The sequence below is a fragment of the Ambystoma mexicanum genome, chromosome 5p (genome assembly GCF_040938575.1).
Source record: "Ambystoma mexicanum isolate Mex_15411 chromosome 5p, UKY_AmexF1_1, whole genome shotgun sequence".
NCBI classification, from domain to species: domain Eukaryota; kingdom Metazoa; phylum Chordata; class Amphibia; order Caudata; family Ambystomatidae; genus Ambystoma; species Ambystoma mexicanum.
Window position 1 is genome coordinate 1,015,313,893 of NC_090930.1, and position 16,968 is coordinate 1,015,330,860.

Sequence of the window (16,968 nt, forward strand, 5' to 3'; positions counted from 1 at the left end):
AATAGGGAAAAATGGAAAAATACGGAAACAAAATACAAGAAAGAAATAATAGAGGCTAAGAAACAGTATTTCAACAAACAAATCATGGCAGCAGAAAAATGCCTCAAGTAAACTTTTTAACATCTTGAAATCTTTAGACAAACCCCCTGCCATCTCGCCACCTTTTTTACCATCTCAACAGGAATGCGACAACACCCAAAAAGCTTTTTTTGAGAAATTAGAAAAGGCGAGAGATAAAATCACAAAAGCACAACTAAATAAATGTAATACGATTAAAATGCCAGCGGAAGAATCACTTGTGAACATAGAACCCTTCCATTTCTCGTATATCACCACAGAAGAGATGAAAATAACCCTCCCCTCTATGAAACCTACCTCATGCGCGGAGAACATCCTACCCGCCAAAATAATTTTAGAAAACCCAGACATCTTCGCCCCTACACTTGCTAAGATCGTCAACACTTCCTTTAGGGACCTACTAGTCCCCCAGGCCATAAAAAAAAGTCAGTTACCCCACTAATAAAAAAACCTGGCTTGGATCCTAGAGACACAAGCAACCTTAGGCCAATAACCAACTGTAACTTCCTGCTCAAGATCATGGATAAAGTAGCCACCGCACAACTACAGGCACACATCGAGGCCTCTGACGCACTCCACCCACAACAATCTGGGTTCAGACCATCTCATAGCACAGAATCAGCTATGCTGGACTTACAAACAAAGATGCTCAGCATCTTAGACAAGGGAAAAACGGGACTTCTCATCCTGTTAGACCTCAGTGCCGCCTTTGATCTTCTGGATCATAATCTACTCGAAGTAGCCCTGGGCAAAACGGCCAACTGCTCACAAGAGGCAAAAACATGGATAATGTCTTTTTTAAAAGGCAGGACATCTCGAGTCCATTGGGGAGACAAATTCTCCATGGAAAGGGAAATCCTCTGCGGGGTTCCCCAGGGAGCCAGCATGTCCCCACTGTTGTTCAATCTCTACATGAGATACTTATGCTACATTTTAGATCATGCAGATATATTCTTTAGCAACTATGCGGATTATACGCAGCTGGTATTGGAATTTAGCGGGGACCATAAAACTGACAATGACCATCTAAACAGAATTTTTAACATCATAGAACATTGGATGGATTCCAATTGGATGTGCTTGAACAGCAGCAAAACCGAGCTAATGGTTTTCGGATCCACCCAAGCCAGAAACACATTGCCCCACGACTACACAAACTTCAAGATCAAAGACGTCAACATTAAAGTAATTGAGAAAGTAAAAACCCTGGGCATGATGATGGAAGCATCCTTAGGAGCAGAAGCCCAGACTCAATACATAAAAAAACATGCAACTATTACTTGAGACTCCTCAGAGCTATTAGACCGTATCTATCAGAGAACAACTGTGCCACAGTGGCTAGAGCAACCATCCTCTCTCGGTTAGACTACGGGAATGCACTTATGCTAGGAGCCAACAAAAAAAGCATACAGGCGTTCCAGATTATCCAAAATAACGCAGTCAGGATAATCAAAGGCAAATCCAAATCAGACCACATCAGTACATCCAGGAAGGAATTACACTGGCTCAAAGTTGAGAGCAGAACCCACTTCAAGGTTCTTACAATAGCCCACAGATGCATCCACGGGAAGGCACCAGGCTATCTTAAATCAAAAGTATGTCCTTATGCCCCAAGCCGCGCCTTAAGATCCTCGGATCAAAGTAGGATCGCAGTAATGCCTCACAAACGCAAATCTGGACTTGGAAAATCTTTCCCAGTCATTAGAGCAGGTATCTGGAACAATCTGCCAGTCCACATAAGGAAAGAACCCAACTACTTACGCTTTCGTAAGTTAGTGAAAACGTATCTCTTTAACTGACCTCGCCACCCTTGACCCTCTAAACCTTTGATTTCTCGGAACTGTCTCGTCCCATTTCTGTTGGTCGTCGTGTCCATGTTTCTGCGCCCCGAATCTTGCGAGTTACCGGCGCATTACAAATAAATAAATAAAAATAAATAAATAAACTCCTGTCATGTTGGGCAAGTAGTACTTGCACAAGTCACATACAGGGCACATGTCTGTTCTGGGCCTTTTTGCGTCCCCTTTTTGTGTCTGATGTGCGACTGTGCGCAGAGCTGGACAGACGCATTGAACGCCACCTTGGGCTGCTGGGCACGGAACTTGCAGGTGTTGAACTGGTAGATGGTGTATGGGCCTGATCCGTGGGCCTTCTGTCTAGGAATGCCTGTCGGAATATAGCCATTGTCTCGGCTATTGAGGACATCACACTGTTGCCCTCCAGTACCCTGTTGGACTTCTGAATAATGGCATTTGTACAATGGCCAAGTGCACAAGCATTCGGATGCCCACTAGCCTCGACACTCTTGCACATCAACTGCGCCTCCTGGAGGTGCTGCTGCACTAGGGCAGTCAAGGCATCCTGGTGTTCCTTCATGTGCCAGAGTCTGCCATACATTTCACGCACACTGGGGAAGGGTGGGCGTTGTGGACTCATTGGCTCCATGGGGCTGAATGCCAATGGCTCATAGGTGCTGTGGTCGATGGTCTCCCCTGTGTCCACTCTGCCGTTGTCTGCTATGTCCTCTGCACTGGACATATGTGCATGTGGCTGTGGTGGTGGTATAGCACCAGCTGGTGCTGCCTGGATGGGTGCAGCTTGGGTGACCGGTGCTGCCTGGATGGGTGCAGCTGGGGTGACTGGTGCTGCCTGGATGGATACAGCTGGGGTGACCGGTGCTGCCTGAATGGGTACAGCTGGGATGACCAGTGCTGCCTGGATGGGTGCAGCTGGGTTGACAGGTGCTGCCTCAACGGGTGCAGCTGGGGTGACCGGTGCTACCTCAGCGGGTGCAACTGGGGTGGCAGTTGTGCATGTGGAGGATGTGGTGTCCTGGGTGGAGGTGGTGGTGGTGGTCCTGGTCCGGGCCTGTCCTGTGGCATTGACGGTTGGTAGCACCTTGAGGTGGTTGGCTGGGCTTCTTCATTGACAGATGGTGTACCTAAGGAGTCAGAAAGGCAGGTTGTCAGTGAACAGTGTGGATTCATGAGGCAGAGATACATGCATTATGTTGGTTGTGGCTGTGCTGTGTCAGGGACATGGCAGGGTACATGGCATGGTGAACACATGTCTGTGTCATGCGTACTGTGTGGGAGGATATGTGATGTTCGTACATTGTAGAGTAGGGCACTGGGGTTACTGTTGTGGTGTACTGCCAATTTCTGGGTACAGTGCTAGGGGTGGGAGCTTCACGCTGTGGGATGTTGGGTTTGGGAGGGGTGTGGTATGGATGGGGTGCTCATGGGTCGGGCTGCCTGGTATGAGGGGTCACATGTTGCCTTCATGAGTTACGGTGGTCATTTGTGATTGGGCTTAGCACTGTTGTGACTTTGTACCAGGGGAAGCAAGGCGGGCACACATGCATTGAGCTGTGGCAGCATGATGTGTGTCTGTGTGGAAGCAGGTGCACGTTCTGTTGGCAGTATGGGGTGCTGTGTTCTAGGTGTATTAGTGGTATGTGTCATGTTTTGGAGGACATGGTGTATGTCAGTTTATCCACCCAGGTTGCTGCACTCTTGGGAGGGGGGCATGCAAGTTTTTTTTGGTATTGTGGATGATGCAATTGACATTCATGTCATATGTTGGTACAGTAGTGGGTGCAGGGTGGACAGGGAGGTTGACATTACATTGGTGTTACATGTACTCACCAGCCTCTTCAGGTGGCCCGGCTCTGGCCCCCACAGCACCGACTCCTTCAATGGCCTTGAGGTGCAGCACACTGCTGCACGTCTCCTCCCAGGGCAGCAGGCATATAGGGAATGCACTCCCACCACCTGTGGCCATGCCCTGTCTGCGCTGGGCTGTGAGGAGGTTGTGTACCCTCAACCTTAGGTCATCCCATCGCTTGTGGCAGTTTTGCACTTTGCGGGGGTTTGTGCCGACTGCAGAGACCTTCTGGGCTATGTTGTTCTTGCGCAGTTGGGCCTTCCTCCGCTGGTCATTGGAGAAGAGATCTGCAGCATGCTGGACAATGGTGTCCACTAGCAGGTTCAATTCAGCCTCAATGAAGCGTCTCACAGACTCTTGATGTCATGGTCGCAGTGGAGTTTGTGTGGTCAGGAGGGGCGGATGTCGCCTGTGCTTTCAGGATTGCAATGTATTGTGTTTTTATAATGGCCGCTGGCTGATTTCCTGTTCTGGCGATCACTTTGTTTCTGATCACGGTATTTGTGGGACCACTGTTACCGGTGCCGGTGGTTCTGGTACCGTGTTGCCGGATTCAGAGGCACCAGCACCGATGATGACGTGTTGCCATTTTTGGGGTTTTTTGATGGTGTTCCCTGATGCCGGTACCATCGATTCTGGCATGCTGGAATGCACGTGCATCACAACACGTAATCATCCGGCGATTTCGGCATCATGGGTTGCCGGAATCGGTGGCACCTGCATGACGGAAACTAGGATTACTTAGTGGAATACTTGTAATGAGGCCCAATGTTTCCAAATACCACCTGTATTACCCCTACCACCAAACACGTATTGAAGCCCACAGTCCCAAGAATGCTGGAAAACGAGCAATATGTGTGTGTGTGTGTGTGAAAGAGAGAGAGAGAGAGATAGAGAGAGGGCAAGTACAATTCAAATATTAAAAAGTATGAAAAACACTCACACATACAATGCGTTGTGTTAAAGGCTAACTTTACTAAACATTTAGTACCAACATATCAATTGTTCATTTGTGCGCTTTTACTGTAGTATGTTTATTACGTGTCTAGACTGGTTGGCATGCAGCCATTTGGGCATGTTTTCATTGTGGCACAGCATTTTTAACAACAAAGCATTCAATTAATTAAAGCATTAATGTTCCTGTGCACTGTTGTTGACTTGCGTGTATTCGATTTTTGGATTGGTGTTACTCTATAAAATAATGGCAAACACTCTGACTTATTAGCAAATCTTTCTCAGAAAGTGTGCTGTATAATGCATTAAAACACATATTTATATCTTTTTTCTAGTGTCGTGTGTGGCGTACCCATGCAGCAGCATGATCATTGTGTGTATTGCGGAAGTGTGATAGTGTAGGCCGGACCAGAATGTAGCGCAAACCCTGATTTGTTGTTGAGCTTGGGGGGAGGGAACCATAGCATAGCTCACAGGGGGTCGCCCACATTTTGTGCTACACCATTGCTGTCAAATTCTTAAATACTGTTTGCTCAGAGCACCAGGGAGGGCGCCTTATGTTTTTTTAAATGATCTATTTCTACTCAATATAAGCAAACACAATTACCGTTTGGCCCAGTTTCCACACATATTACTCTTTGCGCTGCTACATACAGCCATGCAAATATGCAATTCCAAACAACTACAAATAGAGGATAGGGATCCTGTTATTTTGGTTTCAATAAAGCAGAAAGGGCCGTATGCATGACTGCTTTACCCTAAGGGAAGTATGGCCATAGACACATTGGACACCATTCACATTGAAAAACCACTTAATATAAACTGAAACTATTACAATGGAGTATAGTTAGAAGGAAGACACTTGTGTACGGGCGCGTTATAAATTACTTTTCAAATCATATCATGTGGAGAGGGCGCACAGATAGTGGGTGTTGTTTTGCTTTTTATTCACTTGTTGACCACTCATGCCCCTGCTCACGCCCTGGTCATTCCCACTAACACCTTCCCCTCCATGCCCAAAGAACATTCTCGTGGGATTTCCTTCAGCTAGCTCTATCATGCCATAACCTCACACTGTGTGATCTATATGGCCTACCACTGTTATTTATACAGTCTTCTGAGAGTTAATGGCTTAATTTCAGCTGTAAAAAAGCTCCTGTAATAATAAAAATATCTTAAACAAGTGTGTCTTGATTTATAAGCATTTGTGTTTGTCCGGTTTACCCCACGCTTCAATTCATTAAAGACACTAGATATTTTTAAGGTTTGAGAGTAAGTTTTAGTCTTTTGTGTCATGGTTATTGTTTTGTCAGCCTACACGTGTTTCGACCCCTTCAGGGCTTTATCAAGGTGGAGAGTATTAAACATTACCATTTGTGCAGTGAAATTGACAAAATTAGTCACAATGGTGATCATAATTGATATTGCATGGTTATACCAAATAAAGGTGATCAATTATTATTCATGCAACATAGAATGTACATCATTTGGTGACAGTTGGATATACATACAGGTAGAGGATAGGGGAGGAAGAAGGGAGAAAAAGAGCATTCTGGGGGGCATGGCCAGCCGGGGAAGCAAAAACAGAAACGCGAGCAACCTGCAGAGTTGGAGGGAAGCAAAGTCGGCTCGGCGTCGAAGCAAGATGGCGACTGGAACGTGGGACTGAGGGACTTCACAGAGGAAGTGAGCCCGCGCTCGACATAGGAGCTGCTGGAAAAGGATAGAGGCTTGTGCACCAGCCGGGATTTGTGATGAAGTGGGAGCCCTGCCATCCGACCGGTGCCCTCCGTGTGGCGAAGATAGGAAGTAGCTGTCCCAGTGAGAGTTGGGACGTGCAGCAGAGGACATAGGCAGCAAGGACCCCTTGCCCCAGGTAGAAGGATTGATAGCTGAGCACAGGGGATCCCTGGGGGAGTGGAGAGTCTGAGTGCCTACAAGCCGGCGCGTCCGGAGGCTGGGAGGAGAAACAGAGAGAGAGCACGGCAGCCCGAAGTGGAAGACAAGGGAAAGATGAAGCCTGAAGAGGGATAGCCCCAGTGGGAGGTGGCAGAGGAGAGACAAAAGCAGACAGATCACGGGGTTCCCAGGACACCCCCCGCTGACGTCACACGACATGGCTGCTAATGAAATGCAGAGAGAGGAAGCCCCCACACCAATGAGCCTAGAGTGAAGAAGAAGGACATTAGACAATACGGGGGAGGCAGAGGCACGGAGAAGAAACAGTATCATCCAGGAGTAGGCAGAGGAGCCCAAGGGCTCATACAGGATACTGAAGTGGAGCCCACTCATTGCCTGGGGGTGGCCAGCAAAGCATAGCAACCAACAGGGAGTCTCGGTTCAGGCTGGCATAAGAGGCAAATCTTCATGGCATAGGGGTCCCTGGAGCCCAACTGAGATCTAGAATGCTGCATACGGTGGCGCCCCTGGCGTTCCCCGTGTGGCTGCTAGCACTGGAGCATCGCAGGAGGTGGACTTGAGGAGCTGTGCCCTCGTGTCGGAAGGAGCATGGTCTGAGAGTAAGGATAGAAAAGCGGGCCGAGTGGAAGTCCTGGGTGGTGTTGCTACTCACTGCATCTGGATCGGCGGGGGGGCTTGGACCCCATGGTATTGTAGATCCACAACCAGCACAGTGGCCAGGGTGTGGACAGCCAGCAGCATATTGCCTATCGTCGGATATGCAATTTGGGGATATACGCAGGCCTCTCTGGAGCAAAGAAGGATGGCCAAACAAGCAGCAAAATAAAAGGGGCCAGCTTCGGGGGACATCAAAGCCTCACCCCCTCATCAGTGTTTCCAAGAAGAAGAGGATCCACCCATAAGGAGTTCAGACTTGACGGCGATGCTACTGGAGCTGAAAAAAGAGATTAAAGAAAGCGCCTCTGACCAACTAAGTATGTTACGGACCTTAACAGAAGCTATTGAAAGAAGAGTAGGTGAACTGGAAACCACGGTGGCAGAACAAGGGCATGAACATGATGAGCTGGCTAAGAGGGTGCAAGCACTGGAAAAGCAGATGGACCGAGTCCAGTGTAAACAATAGGATGCCAAAAACAGGTCAAAGCATAACAACATGCACACTAGGGGGATCCAAAAATCTATAACAGAAGACGGCCTTCAGTAATATGTGGTGGACCTGTTCCGCCACATCCTGGGCTCAGCAGAGGAGAAAGAAATCATCCTGGATTGCACCCAGAGGGTATACACTGTGTACCAGCTAAGCAAAAATCTAAGCCCGGACGTGCTGACTGGGGTTCATCTCTTGAAACTGAAAGACATCATATGGGCAGCCTGGAAAATCGTACTGGTTTCCTTTCAGGCGGCATCCATCATACTTTATCAGGATTTACCCAAGCTACCTTACTGAAAAGGAAATGCCTGAGGGTGGCTAAAGACTAGCTGAGATCCAAAGAGGTGCGATACCGGTGGATGTTTCCAAGCGGGCTTTGATTTGAATGGAAAGGCAAGTGGTACAAGATTTCAAAGAAAGAGGAAATGGAGGAGCTTATGAGAGAGGAAGAGGATACTGGGGCTAGTGATCGGGTGGAGAATCCGAAAGGAACTGCAGGGGAGGGAACACGGTCAGGCAAGGGAAGGAGAAATGGAGGCTGAGCCACCCTCGCCCAAAAGGATGCAGCGGAGAGGCTACGATCTTTGATCCTACATTAGCGGATTACATTTGGGGGGAAGGCCAGGCAAAATGTGATCCAACCACGGATTGTGTATTGCCCTCATTGTAAAAAGGAGAAGTTCCGGGGTGGCGGGTAGTCGTGGTAAGGCGGGGCCCGATCCCAATAGGATAGGTATTAGGGTGACACATGTCACGGAAGAAAGGACCAATAGGTAACTCTAATTGCCTCTAATGAAAAACATGATTGGTTTTTGATGGGGTTGTTAACCAAGGTTGCAGGGTGGCGTGTTGGACAGGTCCTAATTGGGGGAGACTTCAATTGGGTGATGGATGCTCCAATGGATAGGACTCTCCCGGCTACCCCTAATGCTAACACATGCAGGCAGGCTCAGGGTACTGCATCTCATAGAGACCTGGCGGTTCTTTCACCGGCAGGATGAGTCATACACTTACTACTCGGTTGCACACATGGGCTTCTCGTAGGTAGATATGATCTTGATCTTGGATACTTTGGTACCTCAGGTTAAGGAGTTGGAGATAGGGGTGAGATACTTGTCAGATCATGTGCCAGTCTCCCTTAAGTGGACACGATAGTGTCGCTCCCATGTGTCCGCAAACCATAGCGATTGAATGAGCTGATCCTAAGGCATCATGCCCTGAGGTCACACATGGCGATGACCTTGCAAAAATACTTCAAAGTGGGTATGCCACAGATCTCAGAGGCAGACAGGCAGTTGCTGGATGCCCTGATAATGGGATAAGAGGTGGGGCGCGTCGTAAGTGTTCTGAAGGGGAATAAATCTCCGGGCCCTAGCGGGTTTGGAAACGCCTAGTATGAGACGTTTAAGACTATACTAGTGGGCCCCTTGACAAAACTCTTCAATCACATAAGGGATATGGGGTGAATCTCTGGGGATATGGGCCCTTCCACCACGGTGCTCCTGTTAAAACCGGGAAGGGAGCCATCGGACTGCGTGAGTTATCGCCCTATCTCCTTACTTAACAGAGATGCAAAATTGTACACAATGATTTTGGCACAGAGGTTGGCTGGTGTTCTCCCAGCGGTAATTCACCCGGACCAGGCCATGTTTGTAAAAAAAGGATTCAGTTATGTCGAGTGGAGAAGAGTTTGTCAAAAAGCCAATATAACTAATTGCGCTTTCCAAGTCGTCTCTTGTGCACTTGTGTTGTGCTAAAAAACACATGCTCTACCGCCTTGGTTTTTGCATGTGTTGGCTGCCATCCAGATGAAAATGAACATTAATTTTAATAGGTTTTCACTGGGTGGGCAGGTGCAGGTGTGGGTTGTTAAAACAGTGAAGAATTTTCTTCAGCGATGTTCTCTCTGGAGGTAGTTCACCTCAAACAGGAAAGGCCCCTAGATACTTGGGCAGGGGGTCCTTAATCAGAACGAGCGTAACATGTGCAGTTCATGTTGTGCACTAGGTTTGGTCGTTCTCTAGCCGACCGGTTTCTGTGGGACAAATTAGTGGGCCACATTCATCAGGGCTTTGCAAGGCATCTGAGTGTGTGCCTGCTGGTCATCACGTCTGGCAGCACTGTCTGCATATCTTCAAAACCTCTCCCTGTGAGGGTGACAGGAGGGGGGGGGGGAGAGATTGGGCACGGGTAAATATCCAATGCTATATATATAAAGGTTATCTCGAACCACTGCATTAGTATATAAAGAGGGGAGAAGGCTTACCCGCTCCGTGTGGTCTGGTAACTTTGCACGGTGGGTGAGACGGCCCGGAACCTGGGGGCCAAAAGACAATAAGTACTGTCAATAGTGATGCCTAAGTGCATCATATCGGAAAAGAGACAGGCAGCAAATTAATTGCTATCTATTTAAACCAAATTGAGTGTATATCCTGTCTACAGCGGCACGCACACGGCGTTGTCGCTGGGAGTTTAGCAATTCTACACAAGAGGACATCCTAGGTCTACATGTTGAGACGCGTGTCTAACTCTTGAACACCACGCTCGGGGGGGCGTGGCAGTCCCAGGAAAGCTGAAAAAGGTGGTCGCTTACCTTGGAGCGGTCGTCTCTGTCTGTGTTACGGGCCGCGCGCGAAAGGTCTGCTTCTCAGCGGGCCACGTACGCAGACTGTTTATGTTTCCATGGTTTGCCACGCGGTCACGCGTGCCTGACTCTAGCATGGCCGCCCCATATGGAGGAGGCGGCGGCCGTCGCAGAGTCAGGCAACGCGCGTCGCGGGTCACAGGCACATCGGCCAACGATGAAGCAACGAACTGGCAAACATTGGCAACCCTATAAGCTAGACTGACAGCTGGCCAGTGTTCATCCCTTTGACTTGTGCTGTGATTTGTGCTTTGATTTGTGCTTCTTTCTATGTTGCATTCCTCTGCATTCTTTCGCACTATGATATATGAGAGTGCTATGGGGTCGTGTTTCGTATGAGCTACCGCCTGTGAGCATGCATTAATGCAATAGAATCTCATGCATTTTTGGTTAATTGGATATCTACCTCGCCCACGGCACTTACAATGTACCCACCAGACACTTTGTGGTTGGCCGATGTGCCTGTGACCCGCGACGCGCGTTGCCTGACTCTGCGACGGCCGCCGCCAACTCCATAAGGGGCGGCCATGCTAGAGTCAGGCACGCGTGACCGCGCGGCACACCATGGAAACATAACAGTCTGCGTACGCGTCCGCTGAGAAGCAGACCTCTCGCGCGCGGCCCGTAACGCAGACAGAGACGACCGCTCCAAGGTAAGCGACCACCTTTTGCAGCTTTCCTGGGACTGCCACTACCCCCGAGCGTGGTGTCCAAGAGTTAGACACGCGTCTCAACGTGTAGACCTGGGATGTCCTCTTGTGTAGAATTGCTAAACTCCCAGCGACAACGCCGTGTGCGTGCCGCTGTAGACAGGATATACACTCAATTTGGTTTAAATAGATAGCAATTAATTTGCTGCCTGTCGCTTTTCCGATATGATGCACTTAGGCATCACTATTGACAGTACTTATTGTCTTTTGGCCCCCAGGTTCCGGGCCGTCTCACCCACCGTGCAAAGTTACCAGACCACACGGAGCGGGTAAGCCTTCTCCCCTCTTTATATACTAATGCAGTGGTTCGAGATAACCTTTATATATATAGCATTGGAAATTTACCCGTATCCAATCTCTCTCCCCCCCTCCTGTCACCCTCACAGGGAGAGGTTTTGAAGATATGCAAACAGTGCTGCCAGACGTGATGACCAGCAGGCACACACTCAGATGCCTTGCAAAGCCCTGATGAATGTGGCCCACTAATTTCTCCCACAGAAACCGGTCGGCTAGAGAACGACCAAACCTAGTGCACAACATGAACTGCACAGGTTACGCTCGTTCTGATTAAGGACCCCCTGCCCAAGTATCTAGGGGCCTTTCCTGTTTGAGGTGAACTACCTTCAGAGAGAACATCGCTGAAGAAAATTCTTCACTGTTTTAACAACCCACACCTGCACCTGCCCACCCAGAGAAAACCTATTAAAATTAATGTTCATTTTCATCTGGATGGCAGCCAACACATGCAAATACCAAGGCGGTAGAGCATGTGTTTTTTAGCACAACACAAGTGCACAAGAGACGACTTGGAAAGCGCAATTAGTTATATTGGCTTTTTGACAAACTCTTCTCCACTCGACATAACTGTGTCCTCCTTAGTGTGAAAAACGATTTTGGGCAACACACAGTTGAAATACCCATAAATAGTCCCTGTTGATTTTGTTTTGTAAAAAAAGGACGCCATACATACGACAATATTCGCAGAAGCATAAACATTATTGAATGTGGCCGGAAATCCGGACAGCGCTTATCGGTTTTGGCCTTGGATGCAACCAGGGCCTTTGACAGCCTGGACTGGAATTTCCTACAGCTGACTCTGAGAAAGTTTGGGTGTGCGCCGATATTCTCTCGCATGGTCCCAGCCAATTATGGTAACCCAACCACTAGGTTAATGGTTAACGGTCAGCTTACAGACAGTATCCCTATATGTAAAGGGACCTGTCAGGGGTGCACACTATTTTTGTTTGTTTGTTTGTTTGTTTGGTATAGCGCAGAACCAAACCCGAAGGGGTAGCTGGGCGCAAACAGTACAAGATTGCTTAAGAACTTAGTTACAGGAGAAATACACGTTATGCAGTTCGCAATTAAATCAAGAAAAGTGCAGTTTATACAGTTCACGTTAGATCAACGAAATAAAGAAATGCGGAACTACGGTTCAGTCTAGTTGATCGGATGTCATTCAGCTGGTTGCAGGCATCTAGTGTCTATGTGGGAGGGGGAGGTCGAGCTAAGTGTCATTGGCACCGATCCAAGTGAGGACTTTTCGCCTGAAACTAGAGTAAGGTTGGTCCATTCTGAGATCCAAGGGGAGTTTGTTCCAAGTTTGCGCAGCTATGATTGGGAAACTAGAGCCGGCGGCTGTACTCTTTTTGAATCTAGGCACCACTAAGGTGAAGGCGTTGGTCAGTCTAGTGGGACGGTTAGAGGTTCTCTTGTGGATTCTGTTGGCCAGATAAGGGGGGGCAATGTTGTTGAGACATTTGGATGTGAGGGAGAGTATTTTGAGGGTGATCCTGTCTTTGATTTTTAGCCAATGGATATTTTTCCTAAAGGTGGAGATGTGGGCTCTGTTAGGAATATTTAAAGCTTCTCTGATAGCGTTATTTTGGAGAGTTTGTAGTTTGTCAAGGATATACTTGTTAGAGCCTGCATAAAGGGCATTGCAGTAATCCAGCTTGGATATGATGAGAGCATTGGCTAATGTGATGCAGCTGGTCTCAGTTAGAAAAGGTCTGCATGCTCGGATCAATTTGCAAGTATATGCCGTGGAGGATGCTAGCGAGTTCGTTTGCTTTTTGAAGGTGAGCGCTGAATCAAGATAGACCCCGAGGGTTTTGACTGCAGGCATCACTTTAATGACGTTATTGTCAATGTTGAATGAGGCATAGTTGGGGTCAAGTTTTTTGATAGCCAACGCTGAGCCAGTGATTAGTAGCTCCGTCTTGTCGTCGTTCAGGCAGAGGCCATGGGATGCCATCCAAGCCTGAATGAGGAGATATATCTTATTTACTAAGTCCGTGTCTTCCAAGAAGTTACCCGAAAGGGGGATTAGAATCTGAGTGTCATCTGCGTAATTAGTGTAGACAACACCCAGTCTGTCCAACTTATCAAACAGGGGCTTAGTAAAGATGTTATACATCGTCGGAGAAACACATGATCCTTGGGGAACACCGCATGAAACTTGTATGGGATCAGCGGCTGCTGAGGGTGAGAAGACTCTCATTGTCCGGTTTGCAAGGAAGGATTGTACCCAAGTTATGGCATCACTTGAGAAATGAGCGGCCGAGCTTAGGTGATTACATAAGACTGCATGATCTACCAAGTCGAAGGCCGCGGATAGGTCAAGGAGGAGTAGCATCGCTGTTTTACCATTGTCCTTCAACTCGTCAATTTGGGTCTTGAGGTCAATCAAGGCTGTTTCAGTGCCATGAAGGGGACGGAAGCCAGATTGCCGTGATCCTAGTAAATTGTTAGTTTCTAAGTAGTCCTGGATTTGCAGGTATGCTACTCTGTCTATGATTTTAAGTAAGAAAGGGACAGTAGTGATGGGTCTGTAGTTAGTTGGTATAGCAGGGTCAAGTGTTTGTTTTTTTAGCAAGGGAAGCACCCAGGATTGTTTGAGGTTGTTCGGTACTAGATTAGACTTAAAGGATGCATTAATGATTTTTGAAATGAAGGGTGCAAGGTCTCGAGCTGCATCTTTTATAATTTGGGCCGGACAGCTGTCACCTTTACAGTTGGAGGGTTTTAGAGATAGTATGATTTTTTCTGTCTCCAATATGGATATCTTTCTGAAGCTAAATAGGTGGGGGGTGTTAGATTGGTTTGGGAGGAGCTGAGGTTGCAATATGGGTTCTGTTGGCAGGAGCAAGGAGGCTTTTTTGTTAGCAATTTTAGATTGGAGCGAGCTAATTTTATCCGCCAGGGCATTTTGTATATTAGTGCACCAGGACTTGTTTTTGGGAATGTTGTCAGGTGGGGTTATGGGTGATTCCATTTCACGGAGGATGGAAAATAGCTCCTTGGTGTCTGATTTGGCTTTAGAGATTCTGTCATTGAAGGTATTTCTTTTAGTGTTTATGATTTCCTTTTTATACTGTTTGGCAAGGGTGGCTAATTTGGTTTTGTTCTCCTCGGTGGGTGAGTGTTGCCAGATAGACTGCAACTTTCTTTTTTGGATTCTAAGGTCTTTCAGGTGTGGCGTGAACCAGTTGTTAAGGTGACAGAGTTGTTTGCTTTTGCGCAGCTTGGTGGGGGCAATCGAGTCAAGTGCCTTGAGCATAGAGCTGTTGTAAGCTTCTACCAGCGACGTAGGGTCTGTAATGTTGTCTAAGTTATTAAGAGTAGGGAGAAGGTAGGGTAGGAGTTGTTCTGATGTGATGTCTTTTTTACTTCTGGTGGGAAGTGGCGGGGCCATGAGTATAGGTTTGGGCCGGATAAGGTCTAGTGAGGCATTGAATACAATTAAGTGGTGGTCAGTCCAGGATTGTGGTATTATGTTGGTAATACTGATGTTACAGTTCCGATCAGCAACCCAGTCTAAGGTTCTGCTTTTGGCATGAGTAGGAGAGGAGACTTTTTGAGATAGGGCGTAGTCATTCAGGAGTGAGGCGACAGATAGGGCATGTTTGTCGTTGCTGTCATTAAAGCCCAGGTTAAAGTCTCCCAGTAATAGTATTTGAGCGTGGTCTTTAGTATTGTTGGTTATAATGCTGGTTATGTCGTCTTCAAAGGTTCCCAGTGGTCCAGGTGGTCTGTAGATAACATGCAAGGTGAGAGTCCGGTTACAAGAGAGGTGCAATTTGGCAGTAAGGAGTTCACAAGATGAGAATATCAGAGTAGTAGCTAGTTTGATAGGTAAGGTAGCTTTGTGAATGATGGCTAGGCCGCCATCTTTAGTGTTAGGTCTATCGACTCTTAGTAGTTGGTAGCCGTCAGGTATAGCTAGCATGATGGCAGGGCCAGCTGCATCATGGAGCCATGTTTCGGTTATGACTAATAGGTCTAAGTTTTCATTGGTTAAGGTGTCCGCGATCTCGGTAGCATGGGCGACCATGGATCTTGCATTAATGAGAGATCCAATTATTGATAGGGTACTATTTGGTTGAGTCGAGGAGGGTTGTTTATTTTTGGTAGGGGCATCTGTTTGTATCAGTGGCTGATTAGTAGTTGTAGGAGCAGGGCGAGGGGTGGTGGGTTTGGGGTATTGCGAACGTTTGTTTGCTAGATCGATATAGCCTCTGTGATTGTGGTAGGAAGATGGTTCATGAAGACAGGACAGTCTTGCCCTCAGTCTCATGTTTCTGTCCTTAGCAGGGTGTGAGTCCGCAGTTGCAAATGCCATGGTGGTAAGGAGGCTCAAAGCAATGTGTAGAGATTGGTAATAGGTGATTTTCATTCTGGAGGTGGGCAGGGATGCGAGGGTGGGCAAGTTCAGGTTCAAGCTATGGGCGTGGACTAGGTTACATGCAAAGGCGTGTAGTTAGTGGTTCGGTGCCAGAGAGGTCTGAGCAGTCTGTAAATAGACCTGTATATTGGCTGTTAGGTGATCTAGGCGAGAACCAGGCTAGGTTCTATGTGGGCAAAGCAGTGGCAAACTAGGCAAGTGTAGAAGACTAGCTAGGTAGTGTGTCACCTAAGTATGTCAGGGCAACTCGAAGCACATTGAGGTATATAAAGTGGCTAGGGCAGTGTTATACCTAATGACAACCATGGGGCAGGGGCACAGGTCGGGGCACAAATCTGGTGAAGTACTATCTGCAACAGCACAGAATAAGGCACAGGTCAATTGTGGTCTATTGGCGACCATAAGGCACAGCACAAATTAAGGCACAAATCAGGTAAAGTCTGATGGCAACCATAGGGCACAGCACAGAATAAGGCACAGGTCAATTGTGGTCTATTGGCGACCATAAGGCACAGCACAAATTAAGGCACAAATCAGGTAAAGTCTGATGGCAACCATAGGGCACAGCACAGAATAAGGCACAGGTCAATTGTGGTCTATTGGCGACCATAAGGCACAGCACAAATTAAGGCACAAATCAGGTAAAGTCTGATGGCAACCATAGGGCACAGCACAGAATAAGGCACAGGTCAATTGTGGTCTATTGGTGACCATAAGGCACAGCACAAATTAAGGCACAAATCAGGTAAAGTCTGATGGCAACCATAGGGCACAGCACAGAATAAGGCACAGGTCAATTGTGGTCTATTGGCGACCATAAGGCACAGCACAAATTAAGGCACAAATTGGGTAAAGTCTGATGACAGGTTAGTCTTGTGCAATAGATCTGCAGGGTCAAGTGAAAGGGTTAAGCAGCCCAGCTATCGAAGTACAGCAGGGGTTGCATAGGGGCCTTTGTTAGAGAGTGCCGAGTGAGTCTAAGGCGTGCAGTTTTCAGGGTTCCAGCTAGAGGTGCCGGAAAGGGGCCCTCAGGCTTACCGTGGTTGTGTGGGTCCCCGTTAATATTAACTATCCCCGTTAATATTTGCCATGGCCATGGAGCCATTGGCACAGGCGATTCGGGCGGAACAAAAGGTTCAAGGGGTATCTACAGTAGCCA